The sequence below is a fragment of the Armigeres subalbatus genome, chromosome 3 (assembly GCF_024139115.2).
Source record: "Armigeres subalbatus isolate Guangzhou_Male chromosome 3, GZ_Asu_2, whole genome shotgun sequence".
In the NCBI taxonomy this organism is placed as follows: Eukaryota; Metazoa; Arthropoda; class Insecta; order Diptera; family Culicidae; genus Armigeres; species Armigeres subalbatus.
The window spans coordinates 176,272,000-176,284,159 of NC_085141.1; positions in this window are offsets into that span (position 1 = coordinate 176,272,000).

Here is a 12,160-nt window from a genome sequence, read left to right on the forward strand (position 1 = left end):
GAACAGGACTAATTGTTGTCGGAAGGGGTGTCGGGTTCATCGTTGCTTCAGTGGCATTCGAATGAAAGTAGGGGAGGTTCATGCAAAACCGCGAGAGAGATGGTGAAGAGGGAAGTTCAAGAGAAATGAACACGTCCAGGCGGAGTGTATTTTGATTTGCAACGTGTTATCCTTATTTGAAAATGTGGATATTACCGCATTTCGCGCTAATTGTATTCGGGCTGGCAGCATACTTCCAAGGAACTTTTTCGACATATTTTGAAGAGAGTCACTTTTTTAGTGATTTTTTTCAAATGGATACCCGAGTAGAAGGACATATGTTGTTATGTTATACTACATTCCATCTATTCTTTCTATAACTTGGTGCAGCATGTTGTTTTCTGTGAAAAAAATACACTGGGTGAAACGAAATACATTCAAACTTCGTTACAATTTTATCTCAATAAATAAAATTTTCTTTTTCAATGGTTCTACATTCCAACTGGAACTGGCCTGCTTTTCAACTTAGTGTTCTATTTGGTCGGGGTTCAGCCAAATCGCACCAAGCGCCAACGAAAAATTACCCAATTTTCAGCTCAAACTTTCGTTTAGCAGATTTAATTGATCACAAATCGTATCGGATATCCCTCAATCCCATATCCGAGGACATCCTACTGCAAATGTGCGCTTGAATTAATATGAAACGATTTTCGTTGTCTTTGTACGAACAAAATATCACTAGTCAGTTAACACGTACGTCCCCAACCTCCATTTTACCACAAAACTCAAAATTCAAAACCACGCAGCTCAGCCAATTTCTAACGGATTTTCAAGCAATCTTCTGGAATCGATCACAAAATTCCTATAGTTTTAGGAACCGAGGTCAATTTTTGTGCAATGGCCATGGTTCCGGATATATTCCAGGGAGTACTGGGGTTACCTCCATCCTGGAAAACATGGTCACTGGCAGATCGGCTTCGAAATCCATCGTGCGACATGTCAAACTTCATGATTTTGCAAAACAAGTACACTGGAGTACATTTCGGCGATTTTCGATCGAATTGGCCGTCCTCCGGGTACTTCCAGGGCCTGGTTCCCTTGGGGAAGTGGCCAATTTTCGTTCAATCTTGGAACCCATCTTGCGACATATTAAACTTCATGATTTTGCAAAACAAGTACACTGGAGGACATTTCGGCGATTTTCGATAGAATTAGCCATCCTCTGGGTACTTCCAGGGCCTGGTTCCCTTGGGGAAATGGCCAATTTTCGTTCAATCTTGGAACCCATCTTGCGACATGTCAAACTTCATGATTTTGCAAAACAAGTACACTGGAGTCCATTTCGGTGATTTTCGATCGAATTGGCCACCCTCCGGGTACTTCCAGGTAGGCCTGTGCGCTGATCGAGATTTTACCAGCAGTGGTGTGATAGATCATTTTCAGGCAGCGGCGGCGGCGTCACGCCGTTGGTGATCAGCGGTGGCGTGAACCAGTTTCAAGCGCCAAAATTTCTTCCAAAGTTCGTCAAGGAATTCTTCCAGAAGTTCCTCCACTAGATTTTTTAAAAGATCATCATTCCTTTGGACATTCCTCCGTAAGTGCCTCTGGGAAGTTCCTCCAGAAACTCCTCCCGGATTTCGCCTGGAAGTTCCTCCAGGAATTCCTCCGGAGGTTTCTCCAGGAATTCCATGGAAGTTCCTCCAGAAATTTCTCCGGAAGTTCCTGTTACTTTGTGATTGTACAGCACTTTTTCATAGAAGAAGAAACATTTTTGAGAAGGGTTTTATTGAACCCTCGGATGTTTGGATAACTTCTCCCAACAAGATAATAAACTTCATTCGTTTAATTATACCTTACTGGGATAATAATCATAGTCAGTAAGTTCAAATCACTCTTCAATAGTGTTTTAGACTATCTGACTTCTACTATACATTAAAAAGGGGCCCGCCACAATAGATCAAATATCTGGTCGCAGTGGATATTGTACCCGACAGGAAAAAAAAAAAACTTCCGGAGGAATTCCTGGAGGAACTTCCGGAGTAATTCCTGGAGTAATTCTTGGAGAAGCTTCCTGAAGGAACTTCCGGAGGAATTCTTGGAAGAACTTCCGGGGGAATTCCTGGAGGAACTTCCGGAGGAATTCCTAGAGGAACTTCCGGAGGAATTTCTAGAGGAACTTCCGGAGGAATTCCTGGAGTAATTCTTGGAGAAGCTTCCTGAAGGAACTTCCAGACGATATCCGGGAGGAGTATCTTGAAGAATTTCCCTGAGGCACTTATAGAGAAATATATGGAGGAATGTCCAAAGGAATTTCTTGATCTTTTAAAAAAAACTCGTGGAGGAACTTATGGAAGAATTTCTGGAGGAACTTCTGAATAAATTTTGGCGCTTGAAACTGGTTCACGCCGATCCACGCCGCTGCCAATTACCAACGGCGTGACGCCGCTGGCTGAAAATGATCTATCACGCCATCGCCGGTTAAATTTCAATCAGCGCACAGGTCTACCTGGAAGGTCCCGGAAGGTGGCCAATTCGATCGAAAATCACCGAAATGGACTCCAGTGTACTTGTTTTGCAAAATTATGAAGTTTGACATGCCGCAAGGTGGATTCCAAGAGTAAACGAAAATTGGCCATTTCCCCAAGGGAACCAGGCCCTGCTTCCTTCGGGTACTTCCCGGAGGGTGGTCAATTCGATCGAAAATCGCCGAAACGTACTCCAGTGTACTTGTTTTGCAAAATCATGAAGTTTGACATGTCGCAAGATGGGTTCCAAGATTGAACGAGAATTGGCCACTTCCCCAAGGGAACCAGGCCCTGGAAGTACCCGGAGGGTGGCCAATTCGATCGAAAATCGTCGAAATGTACTCCAGTGTACTTGTTTTGCAAAATCATGAAGTTTGACATGTCGCAAGATGGGTTCCAAGATTGAACGAGAATTGGCCACTTCCCCAAGGGAACCAGGCCCTGGAAGTACCCGGAGGGTGGCCAATTCGATCGAAAATCGTCGAAATGTACTCCAGTGTACTTGTTTTGCAAAATCATGAAGTTTGACATGTCGCAAGATGGGTTCCAAGATTGAATGAAAACTGGCCACTTCCCCAAGGGAATCAGGCCCTGCAAGTACCCGGAGGGTGGCCAATTCGATCGAAAATCGCCGAAATGTACTCCAGTGTACTTGTTTTGCAAAATAATGAAGTTTGATGTGTCGCAAGATGGGTTCCAAGAGCGAATGAAAATTGGCCACTTCCCCAAGGGAACCAGGCCCTGGAAGTACCCGGAGGGTGGCCAATTCGATCGAAAATCGCCTAAATGTACTCCAGTGTACTTGTTTTGCAAAATAATGAAGTTTGATATGTCGCAAGATGGGTTCCAAGAGCTAATGAAAATTGGCCACTTCCCCAAGGGAACCAGGCCCTGGAAGTACCCGGAGGGTGGCCAATCCGACCGAAAATCGCGTGGTTTTGAATTTTGAGTTTTGTCGTAAAATGGGGGTTGGGGACGTACGTGTTAAAAAGCCGCTCGGTGCGTTTTGGCTGAACCCCGACCATTTGTAATTTATCAATCATTAATTGAAAACTTTTCTATGCCCGCCATTGCATGAGTATGTATCTTGTGTAGCAAATACATTGAATACACTATGCCCAGGGTAGTCGAAAATGTTTCCCACTCGAAATCATCCTTGATCGGACCGAGAATCGAGTTCGCCATCTCCTGATTGACACTTCTAAACCTTTGCTCGCAAAGCTAACTGGAGATATATTTTGTTATAAATTTTAGAATAAAAATAACTAATTTACAGAACATAATTATGTTTTTTCTTAACAATTTTAAGAATTAAACCGTGTTTGTACAACACAGTTTCTAGTAGTTTCTTACAATTTCTCATCAATATTGACACTAAATCCATTGCGTATGATCATAACACTTATTTATCAAGCTTTAAACAGGTGTCAACACTTAAAATACTTCATACGAAGTAAATTATTATTAAATATATTATTATATTAAAGGCAGTTTAAATTCACATGATGCCGCTCCGAAAATCGTCAAATAAATGTCGAGCCCTCGTTATAACTTATTTAACATGGCTTTATTTGATCAGTGTTGGCTTTAGACTAGAACTCTTAATGAACCCCAACATATACCAAACGTCAATGTAATTTGATTTTTATGTCACGCTTGTATCGATTCATTATTTTTTACCTAGGTAAAGTTTTGCATTTTCCGAGGTTTTCTAACCTTCGCAACATATTTGCTACCACTTCTAGACGACAAAAGACAAACATTCCTATACACTTCCAATGAAAATTCGACTGATCTAATTTTTAATTTTTCAAAACAAGGCACCCTGAAAATGGTCAATTCATGCAAAGCCATTTTTTTACCCAATGAAATATAACTAAGTATTTTCTAACTTTGACGCAAAATATTGAGGAAAAATACATCACGTTTAATAAATGGATATTATCTTTAGAATGCATCTAAATATATATTTGCGTACGGCCGAGTTGCCGAATAATATGCAATTAAATGTCGAAAGATGTTTTTAGAAATAGAATTAGGGAAATAAAATTAATTAATGTTAAAACTTCAGTCTGTACACAAATGTCGAAAACGGTGTGAATAAATAAAAAAAAAAAAAAACACAACAGTTCTCATCCTTTTGGTGGCTTTCATTCAATTTTTTTATTCTCTGCTAAAAATGTTGAATTTGTTTGTACAAAATTTTGGAGCTTTTTGATCTCAATTAAAAAAAAACGGGATAAATTGCTCTTATTTTTTAGATTACGACGGGACAATACAATAAGGCCTGAAAAACGGTAATACGCGCAGCAGCTGGAAGTGGCACTTCCAACGGAAGAGCAGCTAGGCGCAGCGTCTCTTGAAGATGGCTGGAGAGATATACGATCCGCCATTGGTAGCACCGCAACCGCTGCACTTGGCACGGTGCCCCCGGATCAGAGAAACGACTGGTATGACGGCGAATGTGAGCAGTTAGTGGAAGAGAAGAATGCAGCATGGGCGAGATTGCTGCAACACCGCACGAGGGCGAACGAGGCATGATATAAACAGGCGCGGAACAGACAAAACTCGATTTTCCGGAGGAAAAAGCGCCAGCAGGAAGATCGAGACCGTGAAGAAACGGAGCAACTGTACCGCGCTAATAACACACGAAAGTTCTATGAGAAGTTAAACCGTTCACGTAAGGGCCACGTGCCACAGCCTGATATGTGTAAGGACATAAACGGGAACCTTCTTACGAACGAGCGTGAGGTGATCCAAAGGTGGCGGCAGCACTACGAAGAACACCTGAATGGCGATGTGGCAGACGAAGATGGCGGTATGGTGATGGACCTGGGAGAACGCGCGCAGGACATAATTCTACCGGCTCCGGATCTCCATGAAATCCAGGAGGAGATTGGCCGGCTGAAGAACAATAAAGCGCCTACCAGGAGAGCTTTTTAAACACGGTGGTGAGGCACTGGCTAGAGCGCTGCACTGGGTCATTACCAAGATTTGGGAGGAGGAAGTTTTGCCGCAGGAGTGGATGGAAGGTGTCGTGTGTCCCATCTACAAAAAGGGCGATAAGCTGGATTGTAGCAACTACCGCGCAATCACATTGCTGAACGCCGCCTACAAGGTACTCTCCCAAATTTTATGCCGTCGACTAGCACCAACTGCAAGGGAGTTCGTGGGGCAGTACCAGGCGGGTTTTATGGGCGAACGCTCCACCACGGACCAGGTGTTCGCCATTCGCCAAGTACTGCAGAAATGCCGCGAATACAACGTGCCCACACATCATCTATTCATCGACTTCAAAGCCGCATATGATACAATCGATCGGGACCAGCTATGGCAGCTAATGCACGAACACGGTTTTCCGGATAAACTGACACGGTTGATCAAAGCGACGATGGATCGGGTGATGTGCGTAGTTCGAGTTTCAGGGGCATTCTCGAGTCCCTTCGAAACCCGCAGAGGGTTACGGCAAGGTGATGGTCTTTCGTGTTTGCTATTCAACATCGCTTTGGAAGGGGTAATACGAAGAGCAGGGATTAACACGAGTGGTACGATTTTCAATAAGTCCGTCCAGCTATTTGGTTTCGCCGACGACATAGATATTATGGCACGTAACTTTGAGAAGATGGAGGAAGCCTACATCAGACTGAAGAGGGAAGCTAAGCGGATCGGACTAGTCATCAACACGTCCAAGACGAAGTACATGATAGGAAGAGGTTCAAGAGAAGACAATGTGAGCCACCCACCGCGAGTTTGCATCGGTGGTGACGAAATCGAGGTGGTAGAAGAATTTGTGTACTTGGGCTCACTGGTGACTGCCGAAAATGACACCAGCAGAGAAATTCGGAGACGCATAGTGGCTGGAAATCGTACGTACTTTGGACTCCGCAAGACGCTCGATCGAATAGAGTTCGCCGCCATACCAAACTGACAATCTACAAAACGCTTATTAGACCGGTAGTCCTCTACGGACACGAGACCTGGACGATGCTCGTGGAGGACCAACGCGCACTTGGAGTTTTCGAAAGGAAAGTGCTGCGTACCATCTATGGTGGGGTGCAGATGGCGGACGGTACGTGGAGGAGGCGAATGAACCACGAATTGCATCAGCTGTTGGGATAACCATCCATCGTTCACACCGCGAAAATCGGACGACTGCGATGGGCCGGGCACGTAGCCAGAATGTCGGACAGTAACCCGGTGAAAATGGTTCTCGACAACGATCCGACGGGCACAAGAAGGCGAGGTGCGCAGCGGGCAAGGTGGATCGATCAGGTGGAAGATGACTTGCGGACCCTCCGTAGACTGCGTGGTTGGCGACGTGTAGCCATGGACCGAGCCGAATGGAGAAGACTCTTATATACCGCACAGGCCACTTCGGCCTTAGTCTGATTAAATAATAATAATGAAAAACGGTACTGTTACTGTTACGGTACTGTACTTTTCGTATAAAATTGCCGGTCAAGATTCTGATCTACAACCAGGAAATCGGAAATTAATTGAAAACACAAGCGAGAGTCGCAAACGAGTTAAAACTCTTCAAAATATTCCATTAGAAGATTTACCAACTCCTCAATCGGACGTCGCTGCCCACGTAAGAAGCACATCATCGACGCCATCGGATATTGCTACTACATCTACATACTATTCTGATGGAACATTCACACTAGATCTCTCGGTTTCCTTAACACAACATGTAACCGACTCCCAAACCTTAGTCACAGGATTCACTCCAATATCTTCATTTGATCGCCCTACGTCTGGCATTCATATATACTGTGTCAGCGCCCAACTCATTTGTCACAGGTAAATACCAAGAACGTATATGTCCTGCCGAAGCAGGTTATGGTACTACACAACTGATAAGTTTTCCATCGAATCCCAGACCCGACGCTCAACCCGTAACAAAGGCTGATCCCGCTGATGTCTTGAACAATATATTGTTCTATAGAGCTGTTCCGTCAAGCATCATTTCCAACTATGCGGCTCAATAAGCATTTATACCTCAACCATCAACGCGAAATTCAATGTAGCCTGAAATCAGATCCTCAAAAATTTTGGAAATACGTTAACGAGCTACGGAAAGATTCAAGCTTCCCCTTCACGGTAACCAAGAATAAAACCGAAGCCTCATCAATCGAAGATGTGGTTGATCTTTTCCGCGATCAATTCAATGGAGTATTTGTAAAGTTTTTGACGTAGGACTTACGTCTTTCTTTACTATACTGGGTGTCATTTAGATTTTTGGAAATCGAGAGCGTTTCGCTGGAAGGGAAGATTTTGAACGTTTCTAGCGCCTTTATCTTTCGATGGATTTTTGAGATTTATATATCAATCGACTCGGACACTCTCCACCATTTTGCCTATTTTATTGAAACCTAAGATTATTAACGATAAGCTATTGAAATTTTCAATTCTTGTCAAAGACAGTAAAAATTCCATATGTAACCAATCCCGTGCATTTCTAACACGGACATCAGAATGCGGTTTGTCACGGGCTTTCGGGTCAAGCGGAAGATTTTTTTTTGTGTATAAAAGAAGCAGTGCCTGCCGTGTGCGAGTCATTACAGTTTGTGACAGCAGCGCGCACTGACGTGCTTTTTGCTCGCGCATTTTTCGTTTTGTTCGTTCGTTCGCTGTTAACCTACACAGCAGCATGCAGTCACCAGCGGTAGAACTGCCGGTGGGTCTGCGAATATGCATGCAAGAAGTGGGCGCATTTTTTGTCATTCTGTGTTTAATGATGGTCGGATGCAGTGGTGTCGGTTGCGATGGATGCAATCGCCCATCGCATCGCTCGGAGTTCACGGCTAAAGACTGATGAGTGATGATGGGTGAGGCAGCGATGGTAGCGGTGGTGGATGAAGAAGAATAACATTAGAGAGATTTGGTCTGCTCATCCAGGTGATTGGTTTCATAATCCACATGATCCCGGGATGGGTACGAGTCATGTCATATGACTGACCATATGTTAAGTTGTACTTGGTACTAAACGACACGTACATTAAAGCATGGTTATACTACACTAGATTTTGTTTTTACACGATTTACATTTTCTCAATTTTCCGCTCATCCTTAATTTTTAACGTAGATCAAATATCATGTGATTTTTCTTCGATTTATTCTGGATTTTTTGAAACATGTTGCGAAGAGTTTGGTGGTAAATTGAAGTCACACGATCAAAAATACGAGCGAAAAAAAATCGTGTAAAAACAAAATCCTGTGTATAACAGTTCTGATTCACCAGCAAAAAATAATCAACTACACTGATGAAAATAAAAATTTGATTAAAATAATTACTTTCATTTATTTGCAGAAGGCATTAGCAATTAAAGATGCACAATCAGCAATAGTGGTCATATCCATTTTAGATTGGAAAATTTCGCTGTATTACATGTAAATGTTTTAAAAAAGTCCGCAAAAAATAATTTCCAGAAGAATATTTAAATAAACTATCTTATTCTTTGTTTTTCATTTTCTGAGAAATTGTATTATTAAACTTGTCGTAGACTCGGAGTTTGGAATCGAAACATTAAATAATTTTTCGTTGATGTATTAGGAGTACCACCTCTATTTTAGTAGGGTTACTGCTCCTTGACTTGTTTCTTATTGTTGTGATTTTTTCATCAGTTAGCACGCATGTTAGCAAAAAGAAGCAACGAAATTGGTGCTGCATTTCTTTGTTTGGAAAACGGGACAGTTCCCTTAAAATAGCACATTTTGCCCAAGTTTGAAAATTCTATAAATAGAATTTTTAAACTTCAAAATACTATCATCAATAAGAAATCTTTTTTTTTGTCTTTATTAGCGAAACTTTCAGTCCAATAAGAAATCTATTAATGCCCTACATTTGCTTGAGTAAATACGGGCTTATTAGTTAGAAACAAAGCAATTCTAATTAATATGTATTTAATCATTAGTTTTATTTCTAGAAGTTTTGAATAAACAAATTGCTAATAATTCTACACAGCATGGAATTTGTCGTTTCTAATATCAATACTATAATCAAACTCCATAGATTCAAAAGTTAGAAGTTAAATGTAAATACGTTACGTTTATACAAGTCCTACGTCTACTCGCGGTTATGCTGAAAACATTACCCATTGCTCGTTTTTTTTGTCTCGAAAATCATCGATTGCTTATTTATCAGCCAATTTGTTTGACCTGGAGCGGCTCTCAATTTCTGCTTAAGAAAATTCAGCGAATGATGACCAACTAGATATTTATGTAAATGCATCAGATTCGGTAATAACTCCAATCCATATTAAACCGATAGATATATTCAATGTGATTCTGAATATTGATGTCTTATATTGTGCGAAAAATTAAATAATGATGAAATGAAATTTTATTCAAAGTTTGATTGAATTTGGGAATGGGGGGAATCAAAGGTTGTCGTCAATTGGTTTTTACATTCATTTAATTTTAAACGCGTCTGTCATATCAAACGTGTGAAATTCAACGATCCTAATTGAATTTTAAAGTGATGTAAATTTGACAGCTAACTTAATTTTAGATGTATTTCGATGCTCCAGATATGTGCATCAAAATAAACGTAAATTTACACAGAAATTCTAACTGTGTACCTCAACGATGCACACTTCGCATTAAGCTGTCACAGATTATCTTTCGCTGACGACTTCAAGCTGTAATATACCGTAAACCAGGATTGTGACACTACCTTTCTACAAAATCAGCTCAACATCTTCACCAAATGGTGTGAAATTAATAGAATGGTTCTAAATTCTGCCAAATGCTCGGTGATAACATTTTCGCGAAAGCATAATCCAATTTGTCATGAATAAAGCCTGTCCACGTTAAAATTCGGACACTGAGACAATGTCCAATTGATTTGTAGCCATTTATCACCTTTGAAAATAATGAAAACATGCTGGAAGAATCACATAAAGCGGAGAGATTGAGCTGTCATGTAAATTGATCTTCTCAGTGATTTGCGAAAATTTTAAAAAATCACAGTGGATGATAGGTGTCCGAAATTTAACGTGGACAGGCTTTACACTTTACTAGGAGTCGCTCTTCAACGTGCCAGCGTAATTAAGGACCTTGGCGTCATTTTAGACTCTTATATTGTTCGCTTTATATTGTTCGCTGGTACGTTCTATCCTCGAGTATGGATCATCCGTTTGGGCCCCTTTCTACCAGAATGGAATTCTACGAATATAGGCAGTGCAGAAAAAGTTCGTTCGGTTTGCATTGAGGCATCTGCCTTGGAAAGATCCTCCAAATCTTCCTAGATATGAAGATAGGTGCACGGTGTAAAACAAATGGATTATTGTCGGAGTTTCAAGTACCTCTGATTTTTTTTTCACAGAAAGTTAGACCAGGTCATTAGAAATGAGGCATGGGGTGTTTTAAAATATTTCATCGGCGATTTAAAAAAAAGATTTTTATTGTTTTCTTCTCCAATATTTGGTATAAAAAGTCAATTGATAACTCAGCAATGGCTGAATTTTAGTAATTAACATAATTGGAAATATACACATTCGTAATATTTTTTACAGAGAACCAATTTTTGAAACGGATCAAAAATGTTGAAAAATCATTTATTTCTGTATTTTAAGCGTTTTAGAAGTATTTTATGGGTATTTTTTTATTTTTTGCATGAATCATAATCTTTTTCCAGCAATCATCATCTATTTCCAGCCTTTATCCAGTTCTCTACTAAATGTTGTATTTGCATTTTTTTTTCTCGTTCAACGTTCGTACTAGCTAGCCAGCCCATTGCTAGTCTGCCATATTTTATATTTTCCTCGTGATACACTGTCTCAAAGTTTCTGTTTCTTTGTTTTCCTTGAAAACCACAAAAGCTTCTCATAAATTATGAGTCTTAATTTACATGTTTCATGTCTGAAAATGGCTACCGGATGCCCTAAAGTTTTATATAGAGAGAATTTTGATACAGTATGTGTGTTACGGAAGCTACGCTGCTGCTAAACGCTCGACAGTCTCATATTTGATGCGTTCCATATCTGTGGGGGTTATTTATGCTTTTATGGGCAGTAAACTGGCTACTTACGTCTTCGAAGACCATTTTTACAGCTGCGTTAGGTCTTTCAAACTTACGGGAAACATCCTAAGTAAAAATTATGGCTTCATAATGTTCTTGAAGTTTTATTCTTCAAGTGTGCTGTGAAACCACTATAAATACAACGATATTACCAGGGATCATTGTGCTACTTCACAAGCATTCCAAGGTAAACAATTTCCTCAACACCTCCAATCACATCTTCTACATATCCTCTTATTCTATTCCCAACCATAACAAGCTACTTCCTATTGGTAAAGTGAATGGTTATGTTTATTCTTATCGTTTCAATTTTCAGTAAGACCTCTGCGATCGTTTCAAATGAGCTCAGTTTCGTCTGCAAAAAAAAATACAAATACAACACAAAAACACAACACAAATACAACAAATAAAAATGCAAATCCAACATTTGGTAGAGAACTGGATAAAGGCTGGAAATAGATGATAATTGCTGGAAAAAGATTATGATTCATGCAAAAAAATAAAAAAAATACCCATAAAATACTTCTAAAACGTTTAAAATACAGAAATAAATGAAAAATTGGTTTTCTGTAAAAAATATTACGAATGTGTATATTTCCAATTATGAGGGTTAATTACTAAGATTCATCCA